Raw genomic sequence first — 12385 nt, forward strand, 5'->3', positions numbered from 1 at the left:
ACTAACCAATCATGAAGGGATTAAAATTATTGGAGAAATTTTTATTTTTCCAGAAACAAATTAGGAAGTTTTAATTTTTGTATTAATTAAAACTCTCCTTGTTTTGGGGAGAAGTGTGGCCGGCCAAATAATTTGGAGAAGAGAAAATTATTTTTAATTAAATAAATTTTCCTTTTCATGGCAAAAGAATTAATGAAGTTTTTATTAAAATTTCCTTATTTGCCAAGACCAAGGATTATAAAAGAGGGGGTAGAGGTGCATTCATGGTGTACAACTCTATTCTTTTCTTCCTCTCTTTTTCTCCTTGGTGTGGCCGGCCCTTAGAGGCTCTCCCTCTCCTCTTTTCTTCTTCTCTAGTGGCCGGTTTTATCCCCTCTTGGAGCTCTTGATGGTGGCTGGTTCAAGCTAGGAGAAGAAGGAGAAGAAGGAGAGAAAGGAGATTTTGTTTCTTGCATCCCTTGGAGCTTGGTGGTGGTGGCCGGACCTCTACTTCTCATGGAGAATTCTTGGTGGCCGAATCTAGCTTGGAGAAGAAGGAGCTTGGTGGTTCTCGTCTCGGAAGATCGTTGCCCACACAACGTCCGAGATAAGAAGAGGAATACGGTAGAAGATCAAGAGATTATTTTGCTTACAAAGAAAGGTATAACTAGTAATTGTTTTCCCCATCATACTAATTTTCTTTGTATAGTTATTTATGGAAATACCAAACACAAGAGACATATGATTCTAGAGTTTTCGAAATAGTTTTTTTTTTCGAGTTTGTGTTTTCTTCTTTGTCGAATTTGTGATTCAATTGTTCTTTTTGGTTAACCTAGAGTTATTTAAGGAAATAAATATTAGCTTTCCTTAAAAGGCTTTGCCTAGGCGGTGGTGGTTGCTCCCATATCCAAGAAGACCATGTGCCTGGCCATGCAGTCCTGGAAGCCAATTTTGGAAATTAATATTTATGGAATTAATAACTTAGGTAGATTTGAATCAATAGTGTTAAGTTCCGCTTGCGATTCAAATCTAAACCATTAAGAACAGATAAGTTAAATTTGGAATCAATGATGTTAAGTTCCGTTTGCGATTCCTAATTAACTTCTAAAGAACACAATAGGTTATTTAAGGAAAGGTTCGACACTTGTACAAAAATTTTTGTACAGTGGAACCGGTACGATTTTCTTAGGACTAACCAACAGTGCAGTGTGTTGCACTTAACCTTGTTGGAGTGTATACTGAAAGCCTAAGCTTTGTAAACATTCATTATGAATAAAGAATCACATTTGGTCTAATTATCTACATTTGTTTGTAGTTGTTCATTTAATTTATATTGTAGATAACATAGTATGTGGTGTCACATACAGAAGATGATGTTATCAGTACCTTATAAATTATAAACAGTAGCTCACGACCAGAATGGAAAGGAACAAACCATTAGAAGGTCGTAGTGTAATTAGGTATTAGTTTATCTTGACTATATAATTACACTAGTACACTCAGAGTGTATTGAGTAGGACCATTTGAGGTCGTTTCTTTTATACTGACTTTATAAAGGAACAAAGACCTCGGTTATTATGGAAGTGTGTGCTCTTAATCCTAATATAATAACAAACACATATATTTGATATTTATTTCTTTAATTTATCAATGGGTGAGATTTAGTTCGATGAATCAATAAGCCCGATAAATTGGGAAATGATATCACTTATAGTGTGTGTTGTTGATTATAGAAGGAAACTGTGTCCTAGAGATCTAGGCTGATAATGTCCCCAAGAGGAGCTCATAAAGATTGTCATGTTAAACCCTGCAGGTGGACTTAGTCCGACATGACGATAAGGTTGAGTGGTACTACTCTTGGACTTAGACATTAATTAAATGAGTTGTCAGTAACTCACTTAATTAGTGGACATTCGATATCTTAAACACAGGGAGACTAACACACTCATAATAAGAAGGAGCCCAAAAATGTAATTTGGGATTGATGCGGTAGTTCAATGATAGTTCTCTAGTGGAATGAATTATCATTGATAAAATTAAGTTGTGTGTTCAGGGCGAACACGGGATGCTTAATTTTATCGGGAGACCAAAACCAATTCCTCCTCTCGGTCCCTATCGTAGCCTCTTATTTATAGAGTTCTATACCCACCTATACCCACCTTCTATATCCACCTAATGGGGGCCGCCAAGCTAGCTTGAGAACAAGCTAGGGCCGGCCTAGGTATAAAATTGGGTGGCTTGAACCCAAGTTAGTAGGGCCGGCCAAATAAAATTAAAAAGAAATTTAATTTTAATTTTTATTATTATGTGGAAGATATATTTTAAAGAGAATTAAAATTAAAATATCTCTCTTGTAAAAGATCTACAAAAGATTAAAGAAAGAGATTAGATCTCTTTCCTTATTTGTAGATTGGAGAGATGTTTTATTTTTTCTTTAAAAATTATTCACATGTTGATAAAATTAAAATTATAGAAATTTCCTTTTATCAACCATGAAGAGATTTTAAAGAGAAATTTTATTTTTTTAAAATTTCCGGAAACAAATTAGGAAGTTTTAATTGTTGATTAAAACTTGTCCTCTTTTGTTTTCCAATGATGTGGCCGGCCACTTGAAATTAATTGGGGAAATTTTATTTTATTTCTCTCAATTAAATCATGTCAAGGAAATTAAGGAAAATTTATTGTAATTAAATTTCCTAATTTGCCTAGGCCAAGGAATATAAAAGAAGGGGTGAGGTTGCCTTCACAAGACACAACATCTATTATTCCTCTCCCTCTCTTGTTCCTTGGTGTGGCCGGCCATCCTTTCCCTCTCTTCCTCTTGTGGTGGCCGAACCTCTCTCCCTTCCTTGGAGCTCTTGTGGTGGCCGGATACTACTTGGAGAAGAAGAAGAAGGAGAGAAAGCTAGTATCTCTTGGAGCTTGGTTAGTATTTTGGTTTTTCTCCTTGGTGAAGCTTTTCTTTTGTGGCCGAACCTTGCTTGGAGGAGAAGAAGGTGGTTGGTGGTTTCTCATCTCTGTAGATCGTTGCCCACACAACGTCCGAGGTTAGAAGAGGAATACGGTAGAAGATCAAGAGGTTTTTCTACAAGGTATAACTAGTAATTTCTATTTCCGCATCATGCTAGTTATTTATGGAAATAATACCAAATACAAGAGGCTTACGTTCTAGAATTTCGAATATGTTTTTTCGAAGTTGTGTTCTTTTGTTTTTTCTTTTCCTTGTGATTTGATTGTTCTCTTTGGTTAACCTAAAGTTATTTTAGGAAATTAAATATTAGCTTTCTATTAAAGGTTTTGTTTAGTCGGTGGTGGTTGCTCCCATATCCAAGAAGGTCATGTGCCTCGCCACGTCAGTACTGGGAACCTTTTATGGAAATTAATATTTAATAGAATTAATAACTTAAGGAGACTTGGGTCGAACGTGTTAAGTTCCGCAGGAGATCCAAGTCAAAACCTAAAAGAACAAATAGATTAAGTTTTGGATCAAACGTGTTAAGTTCCGCAGGCGATCCAAAATTTAATTTAAAAGAACACATGGTAGCTAGGAAAAGGTTCAGATCTTTGTACAAAATTTTTGTACAGTAGAACCTATAGGTTTTCCGAGTAGCAGCCAACAAACCTAACTTCTCTTGTACTCGATTTTCTCTTTCGGGGGCACCGGAAGAGGTTTTTCGTGGATTGCCTATTGATAGGTCTGCGGGACCTGGGTCTTGGAGTAGGAGTCGCTGAAGGCTCTAAGCCAAGTAAAAACCACTTGTGTTCTTCTCGTGTTTCTTCTCTTTTATTTCTTACTTTCCGCTATGTACTCGTGTTTTCAAAAATCGAAAAAGAAGCATTTTTGAAAACCATGTGATTCACCCTCTCTCTCACATACGTCACGATCTAACAAGTGATATCAGAGCAAGTACCGCTCTGACTTGGTGTAACCACCAATCAGGTAAAAGGGGTGAATTTTTTTTATTTTTGTCAGTTTTAATTTTTTCGACATAATTCAAATTGGTATAGTTGCCTCTTTAGAAAATTCTTTTTCGTAGAATATTAAACTGAACTGGTGCAACACCAATTCAGTCTTAAAATTTTCCTTTTTCTCTCACACTGCTAAATCAAAGATCAAGTCTTGAGATCCTCTTCCTTGTTTCTTTGTGTGCAAGAGTTATGGCACAAATCGAGGGATTCAGCGCCGTTTGTCCTCCCCTCTTCAACAGCGACGACTTCCCATACTGGAAGAAGTGAATGGAGGTCTATCTGAAGACCGACTTCGACTAGTGGTTCAGCATCACCAGAGGCTACAAGGCACCAGTTGACAACTCTGGAAATCCAATGGACCTAGGACATTGGAACCCAGAGATGAAGAAAAAAGTCCAAATAGACTTCAAATCTCTCAACACCCTCCAATGCGGGCTAACGAAGAAGGAACTGAACCGTATCGGTCCACCCGAAAATGCAAAGGAACTGTGGGACAAGCTCATCGAATTGCATGAGGGGACTAGCGACGCAAAGGTAACCAAACGAGATCTTTATTTAAATAAGTTATTTAATATAAAAATGCAAGAAATAGAATCGGTGAGTCAACTCCACATGAGGATAATGTTAGAGTGTATACTAAAAGCCTAGCTTTTGTAAATATTTATTTGTTGAAATAAAAGAATCACATTGGTCAATATCTGCATTTATTTATTAAATGTAATTGTTCAATTAATTTATATAGTAGACAACATGGAGTGTGGTGTCACACTCAAAAGATCATGTTGTCGGTTCTCTATAAATTATAAACAGTTGCTCGCGGCTAAGATAGAAAGGAACAAACTATCAATATAGTCGTAGTGTAATTAAGTATTAGTTTATCTTGACTAATAAATTACACTGATACACTTTAAGTGTATTGAGTAGGATCATTTAGGTATGTTCTTTTGTACTGACTTAATAAAAGAACTAGACCTTAGTTATTATGGAAGTGTGTGCTCTTAATCTTAATATAATAACAAGCACATATATTTAATATTTATTTCTTTAACTTATCAAAGGGTGAGGTTTAGCTCGATAAATCAATATGTCTGATAAGTTGGGAAATGATATTACTTATAGTGTGTGTTGTTGAATATAGAAGGAATCTGTGCCCTAGTTATTTAGGTTGAGAATGTCTTCAAGAGGAGCTCATAAGGATTGCTATGTTAAACCCTGCAGGTAGACCTAGTCCGACATGACAATAAAGTTGAGTGGTACTACTCTTGGAGCTAGATATTAATTAAGTGAGTTGTCAGTAACTTACTTAATTAGTGGACATTCGTAATCTTAATCACAGGGAGACTAACACACTCATGATAAGAAGGAGCCCATAATGTAATTTGGGATTGGTGCGGTAGTGCGATAATAACTCTCTAGTGGAATGAGTTATTATCGATGAACTTGAGTTGTGTGTTCGGGGCGAACACGGGATACTCAAGCTCATCGGAAGGCCAAAACCAATTTCTCCTCTAGGTCCCTGTCGTAGCCTCATTATAGCCTCAAGTCCATCCAAATGTAAGGCTTTTCTTGGTGTCCAAGAAGCGGGCCGGACCATTGCTTGGTGACCAAGCAATGGCCGGCCACATCCTCTTATAGGGGCCGACCCTATTGCTTGGTGACCAAGCTTGTAGGGGCCGGCCAAGATTAATTCAAATAGGAGGGGTGTTTTGAATTTTTAAAATCTTCTCTTTGTAGAAAACTATAAGTTTTACAAGGGAGATTTTAATTTTTAAAACTATCCTTATTTGAATTAGGCCACATGTTTTAATTGAGAGTTTTAAAAGTTTTAAAACTTTCCTTTTTTAACCGTCCTCATGGTTTAAGAAAAAAAAGGGAGATAAGTTTTAAAATTAAAATTTTCTATTATCAGGTTAAAAAAGGAAATCTTATAAGAAAAGTTTTAAATTTTAAAACATGGTTTTAATTTTTTAAAAACTTTCCTTTTTTAACTCTAGAAAAGAGAGATTGTAAAATTTTATAATAGTTTTCTTCTTGTAAAATTTTATAAAAAAAATTTATTATTTTTCTTTCCTAAAAATGGTGTCGGCCACCTTGCTTGGTGTCCAAGCAAGGGGTCGGCCAATCCCAATCCTAAACCAAATAGGATTGATCACAACCATTGATTGGTGATTGATTCAATCAAGAGGAAAGAAAAGGAAAAATTAAAAGGGAAAAGGAAAAACTCTTGGATGATTTTATTTTTTGTAAAAGGTTTTTCCTTATTTGCCTTGGGCAAGTAATATAAAAGAAGGGGTGAGGGGGCTTCATGAGACACAACCCTTATTCTTTTGCTTGGGTGATCTCTTGGTGATCGACCCTCTCCTTTCTCCCTTTCCCTTTGCTCTCTTCTCCTTGGTGGTGGTGGTGGCCGAATTCTAGAGGAAGAGGAAGGATTCTTTTGGGTGGTGTTCATCTTGGAGGATCGTCGCCCACACGATGTCCAAGGCGAGGCGAGGAATACGGCAGAAGATCTCAAGGTCATTAGCTTACAAAGAGAAGGTATAATTAGCAATTGTTTTCCGCATTATGCTAATTTTTCTCTTTGTAAGAATTCTAAATACAAGAGGCAATTAGATCTAGTTTTATCGAATTTATTTTTCGATTTTGTGTTTTCTTCTTTTTCGAATTTGTGATTCGATTGTTCCTTTTGGTTAACCTAGAGTTATTTAAGGAAATAAATATTAGCTTTCCTTAAAAGGCTTTGCCTAGGCGGTGGTGGTTGCTCCCATATCCAAGAAGGTCATGTGCCTCGCCATGCAGTCCTGGAAGCCAATTTTGGAAATTAATATTTATGGAATTAATAACCTAGGTAGATTTGAATTAATAGTGTTAAGTTCCGCTTGCGATTCAAATCTAAACATTAAGAACAGATAAGTTAAATTTGGAATCAATGATGTTAAGTTCCGTCTGCGATTCCTTATTTAACTTCTAAAGAACACAATAGGTTATTTAAGGAAAGGTTCGACACTTGTATAAAAAATTTTGTACAGTAAAACCGGTACATTTTCCTAGGATTAACCAACAGATAAAGGACATACTCAACGGGCTTCACACCATCAACCACTAAATGGAGAACCGTGACCTACTAAGGTATGCTTTAAACGCATTTCCTCGGAATGAATTGTGGGCATCCATCATGGATGCCTACAAAATTTCAAAGAATCTTTCAAAATTAAAGTTATTTGAACTATTTTGTGAACTTGAGCTACACGAACAAACTGACGCTAGAACCGAGAAAGGTGTTGCTCTTTTTGCAAGTTCCTCTAAGGAAAAGTCAAGAACCAAATCTGAACTTGAAGGTGAGTCCGACCAAGACTCAGAAGATGAAGAACACCTGGTGAACTTGGTAAGAAAAATGTTCACCAGGAGAAAGAAGAACTTCAGCAGAAATGACCTGCAGAAGATCAACTCCACTACCGAACCAAAAAATGTGACCTACTTTGTATGCAACAAGAAGGGTCACTACAAGAATGAGTGCCCAAAGTTGAAGAACGACAAACCCAAGACAACCAAAAAGAAGGCACTCAAAGCAACATGAGACGAATCATCTTCAGAGGAATCGGAAGCCGAAGAGCAGAAGCACCGAAGCTACCTTGTGCTGATGGCCCGCGAATCAGAATCAAAGGACGAATCAGAAGATGGGTCTGAACCCGAATCAAGCTACGAGTCCATACTTATTTCCGAAGGTTCCGATGAGGTATGCTTTAATTTAAGTAAAAAGTTTTTTTTAAGTCATTTCGTTCTTAAATAGAAAATTAACTGAATAAGAAAATCAAAATAAAATACTCTTTGAGGAAAATCAATGCCTCAAGGAACAAATTGAAAACTCTAATCCAAATCAAGTTGTAAAGCTTGAGGCGGAAAACTCAATATTAAAAATTGAAATTAATAAACTTAAAGGGATGTTAGAAAAAAAAAACTTGGATTTATTTCTAAAAAATTAAAAAAGTGTATACAATAAATCTGGGTTTGTATACAAGTCCAGCTCAACAAATAAATCGTTTATGTCACTTGTAACTTAAAACAAAACACAAACTAAAGTTTGGGTTCCAAAAACGTGCCTAACCACGCAAGTAGGAATTAACCAGTACTATATACCCAAAGATAAAATATATTATGTAAAATCTGATGGGACCTTGACGTCCGCTAGAGGGGGTGAATAGAGGCTCACCCAATGTTTCCTTCCTACAATGGTTAGTATGCACAGCGGAAATACAATGGTTGTTTGCTTCCTACAATGGTTAGTTTACACTAGAAACCCTAGCTTCTTCTTCTTGTTGTAGATTGCCTCTTAACTTGGACGTGCACCAACACTTGCCTTCAAGAACCTTCAAGAACTGGCGGTGAGAGCTTGGAGAAATTGCTGTGAAGATCAGAGAAGTATCGGGCAAAGAAGTGCTGAAGAAGATGCTCACAACGACTTTATCTAGCGTCAACGGTCGGATCCCAATCGATTGAATTGCTCTCAATCGATTGGGGAGGCTTTGGATCGATCGGTTGATCGATCCAAAGCGCCTCTGTGCTCTCTGGAAATTGCCTGAATCGATTGTCCGATCTGTTGTCTAGGCTTGACGTTGAGTCTGGACCCATCGTGCGAGCTTGGACGCATCAATTAAGCCCCACGACGGGCCTAGAAGCGTCACTTGGGCCCATTAGACGCATCGCACGAGCATGTCGGCCACGTCGCCCGAGTCACTCAGGCTCGTCGTACATGTCACCCAAGCCAGTTGAATGCAACGCTTGGGTTTGACACGCATCCGAAGTTGAATCATCAAAATTGAGAGTTAAAGCCTAACCTAACGATGACAGCAGACGATGGCGGCAGCAGCGATAATAGCTATGGCAGTGACAACGGGCAATAGTAGCAGTTTGAGGCAGAAGGAGGAGGTTTTTTTTTTAAACTTGCATTGACTTTGACCGCCGCCTAAACCACCACCTTTCACAAATGTGGTGCGGTTGAGGTTGCCTCTCGCCTGGGCGCTACGCAGTGTGCGCCTTTGTGAGATTATGCTACACCCAATTTTTTTTTTTTTTGTATTTTTTTGACTTACAGTTAAGTCATTTAGGATTTTTCCTTTAAAGTTTTGCTTTTAGAGGTTATGGGTTGGGTTATAGTATTAAACAAAAAAAAATCAAAATAATTTTTTTTAAAGTACTCACGGGGTGTGCGACATTAAACTAATGAGATAATTTTATTAGGATTTAATTAAATCTATTTAAATTATCTCACTCATAATTAGGAGTTATATTTACTAAAGCCTAAGTTAAAATCACCCATCCGTTGTGTTCTACTTTTCCGCAATGACTGCGAACACACGAGGCTTGTGCGACATGTCTGGATGCATCATCGTGCTCACATGAAATGACTCAAGATTTTAATCAGTTCCTCAAACTCTATTCCATTCCCTAAGATTGACTCTTCATAATTACTTGCCATTTCCCATCTGTGAACAAATGTAGTATTAGGTTTTAGGCATTATATGGGAGTTAGCTTCCTCTTGTCTCAAACAGAACTATCTTATAACAATTCAACAATTCAAGGAATATAGATTACTAATTAGATAAGAGGTGCTAGTCAACTAAAGCATAGAGTTGAGATGTTGTTGGTATGCCAGAAACCTATCTTTTGTTTCCTTTTGGTAGATGAATAGTTTCCATGCTCTCTCAAGTAGAGGTGTCGATTTTGGCTTGAATCTCCTAGGCAAACTGATCAGTTTAGACTTTCATCTTTAGTATTCACGATGAGGCTTGAGTGAAGAGGTGATCAACTGATCATCTAGTTGGGTATTTCCACTACTAGAATAATACTCTTTAAGGACACACATAAACACTCTTATAATATACTTTTAGTGATAGTAATGCTATGGTGACATCATCAAAAAATCACAAGAAACGGGTCGATGAGCTTGGTGCATCTAAGGATGACAAGCTACGGAAGAGTACACGTGGACGAGAAGGACGTGCACGACGCTTCCGAGAACGAGAAGTTGGGGAAGATGTCTGCTAGAGGAGAAGATCAGAGTTGAGTTCAGGTGAGTTCAACTCTGGATGACCGGAGTATCAAACTATCGGATGAGAAAACGATCAACTCTAAGTTGACAATGTCCAAGCAACCAAACCAGGTCTAGGTGCCCTTACTCTAGGTACATGGATCGGGTCCAGGCGCTTGGACTGTTGCACCACATCAGCGAGCCGTTTCGGTGAAGAGTATCAATATAGAGTTCACATTAGCCGACTCTAGGTGCCCAGATTAGGTCCAGGCGCCTTGGAAGCGAAGATCCGTTGGAAAGAAGCCGTTGCAGAGTAGATCGAGTCGACCAAGTCTAGGCGCCTGGACTGGATCCAGGAGCCCAGGAGGTGTCATGTCAACCAATAGCTAGCTTCGATCAGTGGCTATAAATAGAATCGTGGCGCTCGAAGTCAAATACAACACACTTGTCCTTTCATTTAGAAACTTTGTTTTACTATTCTTGTTCTTAATCGCTGTAAGCAAGGGCGGAGCCACCCTTGGGTTAGGGTGGACTCAAGCCCCACCTAACTTTTACTTTTATTAAAAGTTAAGAGGAGAGGGGATGCTGAAAAGGGGTTGCAATTTACTATTGGTGAAAAAAGAGAAGGAGAAGTAGATAAGAAAGGAAAAAAAAAAAGTAGAGAGACACGTCGAGTGAAGTTGTTGTCATGTGGAAGAGGGTTGACGCGAGGTGGTGGGTTGTTGCGTGTATGCAAAAGAGAGGAAGAGAAAAAAAGAAAGTTTTTCAAAAACATCCTAATTTGTTTTAAATCAATCGAACTAATTTAATCTATCACTTGATCTATAACTTGACCAAATTAAATCCAAATCAATTCCGATTTAAACCAAAGTAATATTTATTTCCATATCTACTCGTTAGATTTAGTTCGAATCTAATCTAATATTAATTCAATACCCTCACTTCTTGTTCCAATATTAATTCAATACCCTCACTTCTTGTTCCATGAGTTGGTTTATTTGTTTTGTTTTTTTTTAATTAGCTGTATCATTTAAGAAAAAATATCTGATGCTCTTAGTAGTTATGAGTTGTATATTTATAATATACAAGAACAAAAAATATGATGATGTTAGTAATATAGGTGACTCTTGTAATGAATTACAAGCTCTTTTCTTGAAAGATTATTCATGTGCATTTATGTACATTATTTCGCTTACTGATTTCAACTAGCATTAACTACAATTTGAAAAAAAAAAATATATAGTTATTTTTTTTTCAAAATTTAATTTCATTTGTAATTTTATTAACGCATATCTTAAACTTCATGCTGAGATACATTATGCTCGAAGAATTGAAGTTGCGCATATAGTAGCTACCGGTGAATGTGATACCGGTCGAGGATCTAATCAAATTGAAAATTTATTATGACTTGAAAGATTTGTTGGAGTTCTAATTTTGATCTAATTTGTAGTATGATTGATATGTATAGCTCTATGATTACTATATTAGAAAACATGATGGAAGATGAGTCTTCTAACTCAATCTGTGGTGAAGCAAGTAATTTATTGATTGTGATAAAGTCTTTTGATTTCATATTTATATTACACTTGATGCAAATCATAATGGGGAAAACAAATCTGCTTTGTCAAATATTACATAAGAAATTTTTAGATATTTTTTAATGCAATGAGCTATTTTTCAACTACTAAAACTTTGTTTCGTTCTTTAAGAGAATAAAGATTTGTTATTCCACTTAGGTGAAAGAAGTTTGTGTCAACAAAAGAAGCATTTTCATTTTTTAATTATGAAATTTATTAAAATAATTCTTCTTAACAAGATGAAAGAAGAGTTTTTTTTTTTACAGATTCTATAGTCATTTTATTGAAAGTTGGTTGTAAGAATTAATAAGAATATAGTAATTAATAAGTTTGATTTTAAGAAAAATCTAAAATCATAACTTCAATAATATTTTCATTCTCTACTTTTGAATGTATTGAATATTAAATATTTTATTTCATATTTCATAAATTAATATTCACATACTTTTTATTTTATCATTTTTGAATTAATTAATTTATTATATTAATTATAGTCGAAGGTTAGCCCCATATAATTTTGAATCTTGACTACAATCTTAGTTGTTAGGAGCTACTTTGCCTCCGACCGTTGTAAAAGGAGCTACTTAGGATGCATTTTAACATCTTGGATTAACAATCATTCATGTTATAACCAAGTAAATAATTGTCTCATATTTTCTATTTATGTCTTTTATATTATTTAATTAATGTGTGTTTGTCCTTATTAAGTTGGGCAATAAGACAATTGTTAAATTTTAATTGTCGAGCTATTCATCCCCTCTAACCAGCCTATCCAAACCTACAGTCAATACACCTGATAACCGCTTTCTATGTTGTGCAATGGTTGCAATT

Source organism: Zingiber officinale, chromosome 6B, assembly GCF_018446385.1.
Source record: "Zingiber officinale cultivar Zhangliang chromosome 6B, Zo_v1.1, whole genome shotgun sequence".
Classification (NCBI taxonomy): Eukaryota; Viridiplantae; Streptophyta; class Magnoliopsida; order Zingiberales; family Zingiberaceae; genus Zingiber; species Zingiber officinale.